General features: G+C 38.8%; 1 protein-coding gene and 1 long non-coding RNA gene across 2 annotated transcripts in view; one reads left to right on the forward strand and one right to left on the reverse strand.

Annotated features, from left to right (window-relative positions):
- LOC309546980 (protocadherin-9-like) overlaps positions 1-12,195 on the forward strand; it is a 1,448,052-nt gene that overhangs the window by 536,568 nt on the left and 899,289 nt on the right. The gene's annotated exons all lie outside the window — the stretch shown is intronic.
- Positions 10,783-12,167, reverse strand: LOC309547138. Its single transcript, XR_014224955.1, has 2 exons — positions 12,066-12,167; positions 10,783-11,428 (listed from the first exon to the last, which is right to left on the reverse strand). It is a non-coding gene; the product is annotated as an uncharacterized lncRNA (long non-coding RNA).

The following is a 12,195-nucleotide window of genomic DNA, read 5'->3' on the forward strand; positions in this document are numbered from 1 at the left end:
GGTCCGACCGCATCTGGAGTATTCTGTCCAGTTCTGGTCGCCAGTCCTCAGGAAGGATGTGTTGGAGCTGGAGAGAGTCCAGAGAAGGGCAACTAAACTGATTAGGGGATTGGAGGACCTTAATTATGAAGAGCGTCTGCAATCGCTCAATTTATTCTCCCTGGAGAAGAGACGCCTGAGGGGGGACATGATAGCAATTTATAAATATCTCAATGGGGATCCCAGCTTAGAAAAAAAGCTGTTCAGTCGAAGGGATTCCATGAGGACAAGAGGGCATACAATGAAATTAGAGGAGAAGCGTTTTAACCTCAGGCAACGTGGGGGGTTCTTTACTGTTAGGGCTACAAGAGTGTGGAATTCTCTACCGCAAGAGGTGGTCACTGCGGGAAGTATGGTGGCTTTCAAAAGACTCTTAGACTTACATCTCAAGGATCAGGACATTCAGGGCTATGTGAGATGGTTGAACTGGATGGACTATTGTCTTTATTCAACCTCAACTACTATGTAACTATGTAACTATGTAACTACATGGTCAGACCATTCCACCATATCTATAGTATTTGAAGAGTGTGCTGCCCCCCCCCCCTCAACTCTTACTGTTGCAATACCAAAACTGGGTAAAGAACCTACAACTCTGGCTAACTTTAGACCCATCTCGCTTTTAAACACAGATGTCAAGATATACACTAAAATGCTGACAAGACGGCCTAACTAACATCATACCAACCTTGATTCAACGTGACCAGGTGGGCTTTGTAAAGGGAAGGAAATCCATTTTGAATATCCTACACTTTGCTGAGACATCTTGTACACCTTCTCTGCTTCTCTCCATAGATGCAGAGAAGGCATTCGATAGGGTTCATTGCCAGTATATGTCAACTGTGCTAAACAGGCACAGCTTTAGCTGTTCCATCCTATCTGCTATCCTAGCCTTGTATTCCCGCCCTTCTGCCTACACTTCTGGCCCACTGTCTACAATATTTGTGATCACCAATGGTACCCGCCAAAGCTGCCCCCTATCCCCTACCATGTTTAATCTAGTCATAGAGAAGATTTGCACACACACCCAAATTTTGGAGTTTATGTTCAACGATAGACTGCATGTCATAAACTTATTTACAGACAATATCCTTCTTTTCTTAAAGAACCCCTCAACTTCACTCCCTCAGGCACACCAGATTCTCAAACACTAACTTTAGTTCCATCTCTTATGATATATTATTATTATATTATTTTGCCAAATCCCTAATTCTAGACCTTGGAATTCCACCTGAAGAGAGTAGGAGCCTCCATAACCAACTACCATTACCCTGGAATTTAATTCCTGGGCGATACTGATGGATCAAATCAAATACTGGTTCAGAAGCAAGATCCACCCTGCCTTCATATTGAAATGGCTCTCCCACCCACCTGAAACCTCCACTCGTTACTCATTTATGACATCTGGAAGCTTTGGGATGCATCTACTCTACCTCCCCCCATTAAAGTCACACTTTTTGCATGGATGGTCTTACTTCGCCACTCCTCAGATTGTCCACAATATGAGTTCCATACACTTCCCCTCAATGTCCTAAGTGCTATGATACTAATGCTCCACACAACTCCACTTTGCCTTCGTGGCCTAACCAGGGTACAGGATTTCCTAACTGATTTTAGCCCCAAGTTCTGGGAAGTTCTGAATGAGGAATTAAAGTTCCCTCTAACCCTGTACTTCACTTGCACACAAATCCTACACCTCTTGTCTAAATGCCCCATTCCCAAAGTACACATTTCTATGCCTTTTAGAGAAAGGCATCCCCCTCCTCTATAATCTCCTACAAAACAAAACTACCCTTTCAAAACACCACACCATGCAAAAATGGGAAAATTAGCTTGGTACTTCTTACTCTTTCAAACAGTGGCACCTAGCCCTTAAGGCAACACACCAATTTTCACAATGCATTAACCACCGGGAGATGATGCTCAAAATCACCAATAGATGGTATTACATCCTCTTTAAATTGGCTAAATTCTTTCCTCACTCTTCCTCTGAATGTTGGCACAAATGCAGGCAGACTGGTAACTTAATGAATGTATTGCAGGATTATCCCAGTTTACCTAGTTTTTGGAGACAAATTTTCTGTATGTTATCGTCCAACACAGGGATACTGCTGTCCCCGAACCTTAGTTTAGCTATCCTTAACTTGAAAATAGAGTCATGCCCACATCACATGAGACCCCTGGTAACTCATATCCTCCTGGCAGCTCAAGGTGTCATACTTAAAGTGGTTGTCAAGCCACTATATCATTTTTATATAATCTTCCGTTTCCTAATCCTGTGTGCCCCTGTGTGTGCATTTTCTTAAAAAAAGTCGTCTATACCTGATTTCAGAGCACTGTTCAGTGATCACGTTGTGGGCCACCTCTCTCCATCTGACAGCTGCAGCGGGAGGGGACGAAAATCAGTCGAAAGGAGAGGAGGAGAGAGGCAGCCTGTCACATAAGCGCCAAACGGTGCTCTGACATCAGGTATAGATGAAAATTTTTAAATAAAACGCACACACAGGGGCACACGGGATTAGGAAACAGAGAGGATTATATAAAAATGTAAATTGTATTTTAGCTGCAGGAGTGGAGAGGTGGACACTGTCCCTAGCTGACAGGCAGGGTGGGAAGGGGGTAAAGGATGATGGAGAGAAGAGAGGAGAGCTGCGGATGACGGAGGCATGTAAACTGACCACGGTGTCAAGGTTCAGCAGCATGATAAACTATGGTCAGTGTACAGGGAGGGGGGCAGAACCAGGCAGGATCAGCCAGGTATTTTGCAGCTGATACAGGGGGCCAAATTACACAGCACAAGCACTGTGCTGTATAACATGCTTTAAAGGAACAGGATCCATTTTATTTTATTTTTTTAGGGTAACAAACTCTTTAAGAAATGCAAGTCCCAAGAGTCCTCAAATGCTTCTGAAGTAGTGCTCATGGTTAATTTAAACTACTCACATCAACGTCTATTGGCGATTAAATCCCTCACTTGTACCAAGTTTGACCAAATTTGGTAAATTTGATAATTGTACTATTATGGTTGTACCTATTGTTCTGTTCAGTTGCTACCTGATACATACTGCCTTGTGCCTTACAGTAATATGACTTTACACCTGTTATATGCTACATTCACTGTAACATCTATATGTTGTATATCAATTCATGTTTGTACACTTTTCTCTTACTAATTCAAATAAAATGTGTTGTTCCAAGAAGATGTCTTACATTCATATGTAAAGGATGTGTCTATATTTAACGCTGCATAAAAAACCCTCATCTGCTGAACCTATATTTTTTGTGAAGCACCTTTTTAATAAACTTAAAAATTAGCACTGTAAAAACACTACAATATAACATGTCCTTATTTTAAGTTTGCAAAAAAAAAAAAAAGGCAAATGTTATTTCTTTATTACATTTTTCTGCGTACTAGTATTTTATTTAAAATATATTTATATATTCAAGTAAAAATAACGTATATAGAAATATAAAATTTCAATCAGACGTGTCACATATTTTTGTGCAGTGTTAGTCCACTCCCCTTTTAGTGGAGTATGATCCTGTCATGAACTCTTTGCCTCTCATTGCAACACTAGGGTCCCACACCCACTACATTATGCACACTGTAGGCTGACTTACTAAATAAGTTGAGAATCTTCACTTAATAAATTGTGAGAATTCACATTTAAATTATCCAAATATGTGAAAAGCAAATTCCTGTTCCATTTAGGAAAATCCAAATTTGTGCAGAGGAATCTTTGAAAAACTGACTTCACCTCTATTTTGAGAAGTGAATTGGGGAAATCTAGGCTGAATCTGGGTCAACACAACCTGAGAAAGCCACCACTGTGCATCCATTTTGTGTATAGATTACCCATTTGTTGCTGAGGAAAATCTAATCTGTAATGAAGGCTTTTTTGAACATCCCTGTGTTTACTACCATTAAGGAAAGCATACAAGACAATACAGTATATGGATTTGACACTTCCTTTCACAACAAATAGAATATTCTTTGACAGAAGCTCTGCAGTAAGATAGGCCCCAGGTGTGTTTCTGAAATCCCAACTTTGGAATGTCTCTTTGAATTTGGAGTTTTGAAACATGCACGATATACCACTAAAATGCTTCAAGTCTTAATTTACATCCGCGTCTTGCTGGTTTAATGAAGGTTACACAGGCGTATTTAATTTTTTTTTTTTAATAAATAAAATTGACTGAGCGGTAAAAAGAATGTAAATGATGATTATATGAAAACATTCAATGTTTTAGACACCTGTAGGGAATGATGATTAATCTTGGAGTGCGCTTCATTGCCAGAAGGTATGTAAAATGTGAATGTTGAGTAAATAAATCATTCACTTTAGTTTTCTGTTGGAAAATAAAAAGAATCCACCAGTATATAGGCAGTGGGGTAATATTTCCTGTAGTAATGTTTATTTGTTTCACTTATTTAGTCTGTAGCAATATTTATTTAGTCTGTAGCCATATACAAGTAACCTGTAGCCATCATGAGGCTATGCAAAATGTCACGTTTGCAATTCTACAAATAGTTAGCAAGTAATTTATATTCTATGGAAATATATACTGTAACTCAATTTTACATTATGTACTGTATTTTCTGACATATAAGACTACTTTTGAACATCAAAAAAATCCCCCAAAAATGGGGGGTCGTCTTATACGCCGAGTATAATATCTCCAAGGTAACCTAAGTATAAGTATTACCGGTAGATGAAAATTAGGGAGGTCGTCTTATACGCCCAGTCGTCTTATACGCCGGAAAATACGGTAAGTATTTTTGAACCTAATTAAAACAACTTAAGAGAAAACATAACATTTATTGATAAATGTGACATTTGAATGGGTAAATGTATGTAGCAGCAGCTTTGGATTTATGTTTAAATACATTGTTTGTAGTAAAATTACTCAGACAACTTTGGATAGATAGCTAACAATGAAATACAATCACAAATCACTGACCAAATTGCCATTTCCTTACACTAGGTCAGTGTTTCTTAACCTATTTTCAGTCAAGGCACCCTTTAAAATTATGGACAATATCAAGGCGCCCTTCAAAATTATGGACAGTCTTGAGGCACCCCTTTCTAAAATGTAAAAACTATTCTGATAGTTTTACATAATGCAGAAACATTATGTAGGACACCCAACATTAAAGGTGATTTATTCTTCCAAAGCAAATACACTTTTGCAAACTGGTACTGACTAATATTCCAATGTTTCTCTTCTACCTCAGTTTTTCTCTATCACTTAGCTGATGAGACCCCAAAGATGATAGAGAGAGGCAAGAGAGGGTCAAACAAGGATGATAGGCAGGCAACTGACATCCTCCTTATTAAATGATGATGTCATTGGTCGTTAGGAGGTTGGCAGCTAAAAGGTTGTAATGGTTATCAATGAAAACCTGTGGCTTTGTGTAACTAAAAGGCAGGTTTCATCCACCCACCGGGTTGTATACAATTTTGGGACAATTTTTAGGCATTTTGCCAATGCACCCCTGAAGAAACCTCAAGGAACCCCAAGGTGCCTGGACACTCTGGCTGAAAAAGGCTGCACTAGGCACTAGGTAAATATATGAGAAGATGTAAGGAGAAGTAACCCTTGAAATTAAAAATATTTTTTATTCTATTTAAAATTCACAGAATTTTCTGCTATGATTTGTTAGCCTAAATTTGCTATTTTTAAGGCCAGCTTTGCTTGGAAAAACAATTGGGCTGGACTGTAGCGGAGAATTGGACTAATGTTTGCATTTGGGGCACTCCTCCTTTATGAGGGTTCCCTGTTCTTTTGACCAACACCTTACACATGACGTAACTGCTATTGCTTGATACAAAACACATGCATATCATGTTGCTTTTTATGTTTTTGATGCAGTAGTAGTTAATACCCTCTGAGATTTACCTTTAGAGACACAATTTAAAGAAATCTTTATAAAGTGAGGTAATTCTCCTCTTAGATAATGAACACACAAACATGTGCCCAACTGAAACATTTCCCCTCCCCTGTGTAAACAGATGTAACATTTTTGTTGTTTCAGTGACAATTGACATTTAGGCTGGTCATACATTATACAATTTTCTTACAATTTTCTGTACAATTTTCTTGAAATTTACCTTCAACTATGTAGTACAAAGGCCTGCCAAATTGCATATAAGTGAAAGTGTTGTTTAGCTTTGACCTCATAATTAGTGATGAGCTTCGTGTTCGCTCATTCACCGAATAGCGAACAAATGGGCTTCTTCACGGGAACTTTGAGTCCCTGCATCCATAATTAATTTAATAGGTTTTATTTAATATCCATAATTAATATTAATCATAAACCTCTCATTTGCAAGCCCGTTATTCTAGCACCTATGCCACCAAGCCAGCTGTTTAACCTAAGACTCTCTATGCCTAACTAAACTCCTATCTGAGTTTGACAGCTCTTTAATAGGGCTCTGACATCACCAGTGCCCCATAATCCACTGCTCAGGTGCAGTGAATTAATTACTGATGTCACGTCAGAAGGGGCGGGGACAGTTAATAGGTTTTAATTAAAATCCAAGATTAATATTGATCACCCGCTGGCCAGGATATTCAAACCCCCAGCCTCTCATTTACTAGCCCATCAGTTTACCAGCTACGCCACCGAGCCAGCTGATTAACCTAAAGCCTCGTACACACGCAACGATTATCGGCCGACCGGTCGTCCAACTTTTGTCCAAGTTGTGTTTTGTTGGTTGGAATGTGCCTAGACTGCACATGAATTTTCTCGGCCAACAAAATTCTACTTCAGAAGTCATGTCATGTGTTGGTTTCTTTTCTTTGTGTTTTTTCTTCACTGAGCATGCCCAGACTTGCTCATCAGATTTTTCCCTGTCGAAATATGTACTGACTGCACGAAAATCGGCCTGAGCAGTGGATTATGGGGCGCTGGTGACGTCAAAGCCCTATAAAAGAGCTGTCAAACTCAGATAGAAGTTAGTTAGGCAGAGAGAGTCTTAGATTAATCGGCTGGCTCGGTGGCGTAGCTGGTAGAATAACGGGCTTGCAAGTGAGAGGCTATGGGTTTAAATCTCCCCTGGCCTGCGGGTGGTTAATAGTCACTTACATTTAAGCCTTTAAAATGAGGACTTGTGATTGTTCATGTTCGTATGTTCGCCAAACATTTCCCCTGTTTGAGATGTTATGGTGTGAACCGAACAGTGGGGTGTTTGGCTCATCACTACTCATAATATGTGGTTTGTGGTAAATCTAACAGAAAATTATACAAGAATTGAACATGTATGGCCAGCCTAAGATAAAAAGAGAGCTCACTTTAAAGGGGTAGACTGGAAGCAATACAAACTAACGGATGTCCTAACCCTTGCCCAGTCTCACCAAAACTAAAAAAATGGATATACAGTAGATACAGTTTATTTTGAAGATAACATATAAGAATTTTGTATTTTTCACCCATTTGTGCACATATAATTTATATACATCTGTGTATGTCAGAATAGTGAATGCATTTTACAGTGTTGCACTCATCTGCAACATGAGTTAAATCCCTTTGAAACAACTGTAAGAACAGCCCATATGTTCTAGTTTTAAAAGGCAAGACTTAGCAAATCATTTGCCCATGTATAGCCCAGTACACTCATTAAAACTTTAGAAGAACTGTGTGTATTTTTCATGTGTTTTAATCTCCATTATTTCTTAAAATATAGCTCTAGTACTGTCGTTACAGATTCCATAATCTTTGCTTATGTCATTTTAAATGCTTGATTTAAATTGTACTTGTAAATGGAGATAAAAAAAATGTTTTAAAAATACACAATTTATAATAATAATGTTATTGGGAACCTGCCATAAAGCAAATGACCTGTCTCAAAAGATTCAGAAAATAAATTCACTATATAATTTTGCAGTCGAATCTTTGCACTGATAGCATGTTGCACATATTCACTGATAATTGAATTGTCCTGTCTATATGCTTTGTAGGTTTGATATATTAATATATACTCTAAAAAGAGTAGCACAACACTTCTAAGTTCTAAATATCATTTTCAACAGTTATTATTAACCTCTATAGAAACCCTACACAACCCAGTAGTCACCTGATGTTGAATACAATACTAGAGCTGCTAATTAGTGTTGATGAACTAAATGAATATAGACCATTGACTTAACAAAGTTAATGTTCACTAAACCTAGTTAGTAAGATAAAGCTGTGTACACTTCAATAAACAAATCATATTTAATCAGAAACTTTTTTATAACTGCCCTCCATATCCTTGGTTATTCAGAGTGAACACAGGTTTACATTGCTTACTAATATTAACTAACAAAGTGCACAAATACTTTGCTAAGTGGTCAGCTTCTATTCATTAAGAACTTTTCAGAGCATTCCACTTGCTTTTAAAACTGAAGCTATATCTTCAGTGTTGCACAGTTTTACAGGCACCTCTGCTGCATCAAGTCAGAGCCCGCCTCATTTATTGGTTAAAGGATGTCCAGTAACATGTTGCCCCTTCTTTGCCAGTCTTTCTCCCCTTGGTCCACGCCTTTCAATCATCAAACTTTAGTTTTATTTATTGAAAATATTTTAGTAGAGAGAGAAGATGCACTGCAAATACATATATAAGGGACAGTCAACATGGAAAACAATTTTTCAAGTATACAGTGATGCTTTCAGAAGGAATCCACATAACAAGATTCAAAGGTCATGGTAAATAAGACATCATAGGCTGAGAATTCTTACATGAAGTTAAGAGATCCAGCTGATATTGATTGAGGTTTAAGAGTGAACCGCTTTTCTGAATAAATCAGTCAGCAAGAACCATTGTATTACCTAAACAGCTGAAGTAAGATTGTATCGTAAAGTACATTATCACAAAATTAGACATGACCAGGTGTAACAGTTAGCCATTCGAGAGAACAATTAACAGGAGAGGGAAGAAAGTGAAGGAAGAAAAAACATAAATCTAGGAAGAGAAGGGGTAGTAGAAGGGGAAAGTAGAGAAGTAAAGAGCCAGTGTCTTTGAACACCAACCAGGGCCTGGACACCCCTTACTCATAATTCAAAATTAGTGTAAGGCTTGATGGGATTATGCTACGGTAGACTAGGGAGGGTCTTCCAAGATATGCCACAATTTCCAAAGCTCATTGCAATTACCAACCAAGTCATTGATGGTAGCTGTAAGATATTCCATCCTCTTGAAGTCCCTAAACCTGGAGTGAAGTTCGAAGTCCCTTAGAAAAGGAGATTCATGTATTTTCCAAGAAAGGGCAACCAAACCTCGAGCTCTTGTAAGGTTTTGCATGAGCAGTTGAAAAAGAAAGAATTGGCGGCACTCCAGATGAAGTCAAAATCCAGATTTATTAGCTGGACATCCCAACGTGACAATAGTGACAAGGTAGACGTGTTTCACACACACTACACTGTGTGCTTAATCATAATCGTAATGATTAAGCACACAGTGTAGTGTGTGAAACGCGTCTACCTTTTCACTATTGTCACGTTGGGATGTCCAGCTAATAAATCTGGATTTTGACTTCATCTGGACTGCCGCCAATTCTTTATTTTTCATTCATATATTCATGGAGGCGAGGCGACACCGGTGGGTGTCATCAGGCTTTTTCACCACCTTGAGCAGTGAGCTCTTTTCCCTTGATTGCATGAGCAGTTGTTTAGAGACCTTGGAAAAACTAGACTGATGTAGACCTCAAATAAACCTTTTAAGTATAAAGGTATCCAGACATCAAAAAGGCCTTGGATACATGTGTTGATAGCTCCTTAGTAAGGTTTGATAAGAGGGTAATACCAGTATAGATCAGACCAAAGTGCAATGTATACAATCAGCGCCACCTGTGAAACAATTAGAGCTATAAATAAATATTTAAAATTTAATAAAAATTCAGTGTCAGTGTGACACGCATCCAAATCAGCTGTCTAATAGTGATTTCCCCGCACTACAAAAAAATAAGTAAATTATATGGTGCAGCACCACTGAATTCATTACACACACACATATCTCTTACACATTTTTTTTCAAAATAACTACAAAAACAGAAAAAATCTCTTTTGTATAATATATAATTTGTTATCCACCACCGTGTATATCTCAATTAAAATAGAAAATATGAAATAAAACATGCCACCACCACCAGGCAAATTGTGCGCTCACCTCACTCCTGCTAATTACAGGCTTTACAACTCCCACCAAATCCATCTGAGATGGATGTCTTTCTCCTCTTTGCTGGATCTAATGATGAGTTGCATTTGTATTTCATGTAGTTCACATGAGGAGTACTGAAGCAGTTGGGAGCATTAGATAGACTTTTTCTGTTTTTGTAGTTATGTTGAAAGATTTTTATGTGTAAGAGATATGTGTGTGTAATGAATTCAGTGGCGCTGCACCATATAATTTATTTGTACCAGTATATATATGTTGAATCGTTCTGAGAGCCCTCCTGCATCTCCAGCACCAATTGTTAGCCGCAGGGAATAGGGCTTGTAGCTTGTGTGGCTTGTAGTACCAATGAACGAGTATTTTGTCATGATCTCTTTGTAAAGTGTGCATATTGAGCTTTTACCAGCTTGGGGTCACAGTAGTTGCCAGGTCTGTCACAGCAATTCTTCTCACAAGATTTGCTCCCATTTGGGAATGTATGGATGTTTAGGGGGGAGGGAGTTTTATTTCAATCACAGTGGTTCAGCATCACATGTGGGCATTAGCTAGAATGCAAAATCAGCAGGCTTAGGAATGCCCAGTCCTCCAGACTAGGGATGATTGAACTTTTGAAAAGTTCGGTTCGACCAGAACACCCGAATTTCCCGAAAGTTCGTTTCGGATTCCAGAACCCCATTGAAATCAATGGGACCCGAACTTCGGAAATCAAAAAACACCATTTTGAAGCCCTAAAACCTAATAAATGCCCCTAAAAAGTGCCTAGGGTTCTGGGTCATGCCCCAGGGACTATGAATCAGGCAAAAAAAAGTTCTTAAAAATTGTCATTTTTGATAGAGAGCCAATTATTGAGAAAATTATTGAAAAAAAAATGAGATTTCTTTGGATTTAGTGTCTGAGTGGGTCTAAAAAGTGTACCTGTGTTTCAGCTCTGTAGCATGTCCAGAACCAAAATTATAGCATGCCAAACCTTCAAAAATGACTTTTTTGCTTAACCGCGCCTTTCTTTTGCTCCTAATCAACTGCACAGTCAATGTGTATGATGGGGACATAATGCAGTGCACTGGGAACAAGATTAATTTTTTTTTTTTTTTAAAAGGCGCTGTCTCTTTAAATGTGGATATAATTAATGGGTGTATTTTCACAATGGGGCTATTATTACCAAATGTTTTCAAGAAGTCAAAAGATGTATGTAGATGCACTTTATTTAATGTAAAATGGTGTTTGGTGCACTTTAACTTGAATTCTCACAAGAAACAGACATATGCACGGATACATTGAGGGTTAGGGGCCACAATGTAGTGCACAGTGAACAAGATTAGAGATATTTTAGATGAATACTGTTGTCTCTTGACTTTGAATAGAAGTAAAGGATGCTTAAAAATTGGGCCTTTGGTGGTGCCGACGATGCCTTGACACCATAACTCTATGAAAGTGCTGGTCATGAAAGCAATAATTGCCTTTGTAAGGAAAAAAATTGCAATGATATGCATCTGTGAAACAGGTGCGCAAAAATTGTTGTTTGGGTGTTGGCAGAGCCATACCACTGTAAGCCCAAAGAGATGGTGTTGAAGTAGGCTAAAAAATTAAGAAGATGTGTACCTGTGGATCAGGTGCGCAAACATGGTATTTTTGGTGTTGGTGGAGCCTCCCCACTGTAAGCCCAAAGAGCTGGTGTTAAACAAGGCGTAAAAATTATGAAGGTGTGCACCTGTGGAACAGGTGCGCAAACATGGTATTTTTGGTGTTGGTGGAGCCTCCCCACCGTAAGCCCAAAGAGCTGGTGTTAAAGAAGGCGTAAAAATTATGAAGGTGTGCACCTGTGGAACAGGTGCGCAAACATGGTATTTTTTGTTCTGGCTGAGGACTGACCACCACGTCCACCCTTGCCTCTAGACACCCTAGAAGCTGTGACCCTTTCCGCAGCAGGGCCACGTATGCCTTTCCTTGGTCTACCTGACATAGTTGTCACTGAGGCTTTGGCAACTCTGCGCGGTGAAATTCA

Source organism: Pelophylax lessonae, assembly GCF_965119305.1.
Source record: "Pelophylax lessonae genome assembly, chromosome: 2".
NCBI lineage: Eukaryota > Metazoa > Chordata > Amphibia > Anura > Ranidae > Pelophylax > Pelophylax lessonae.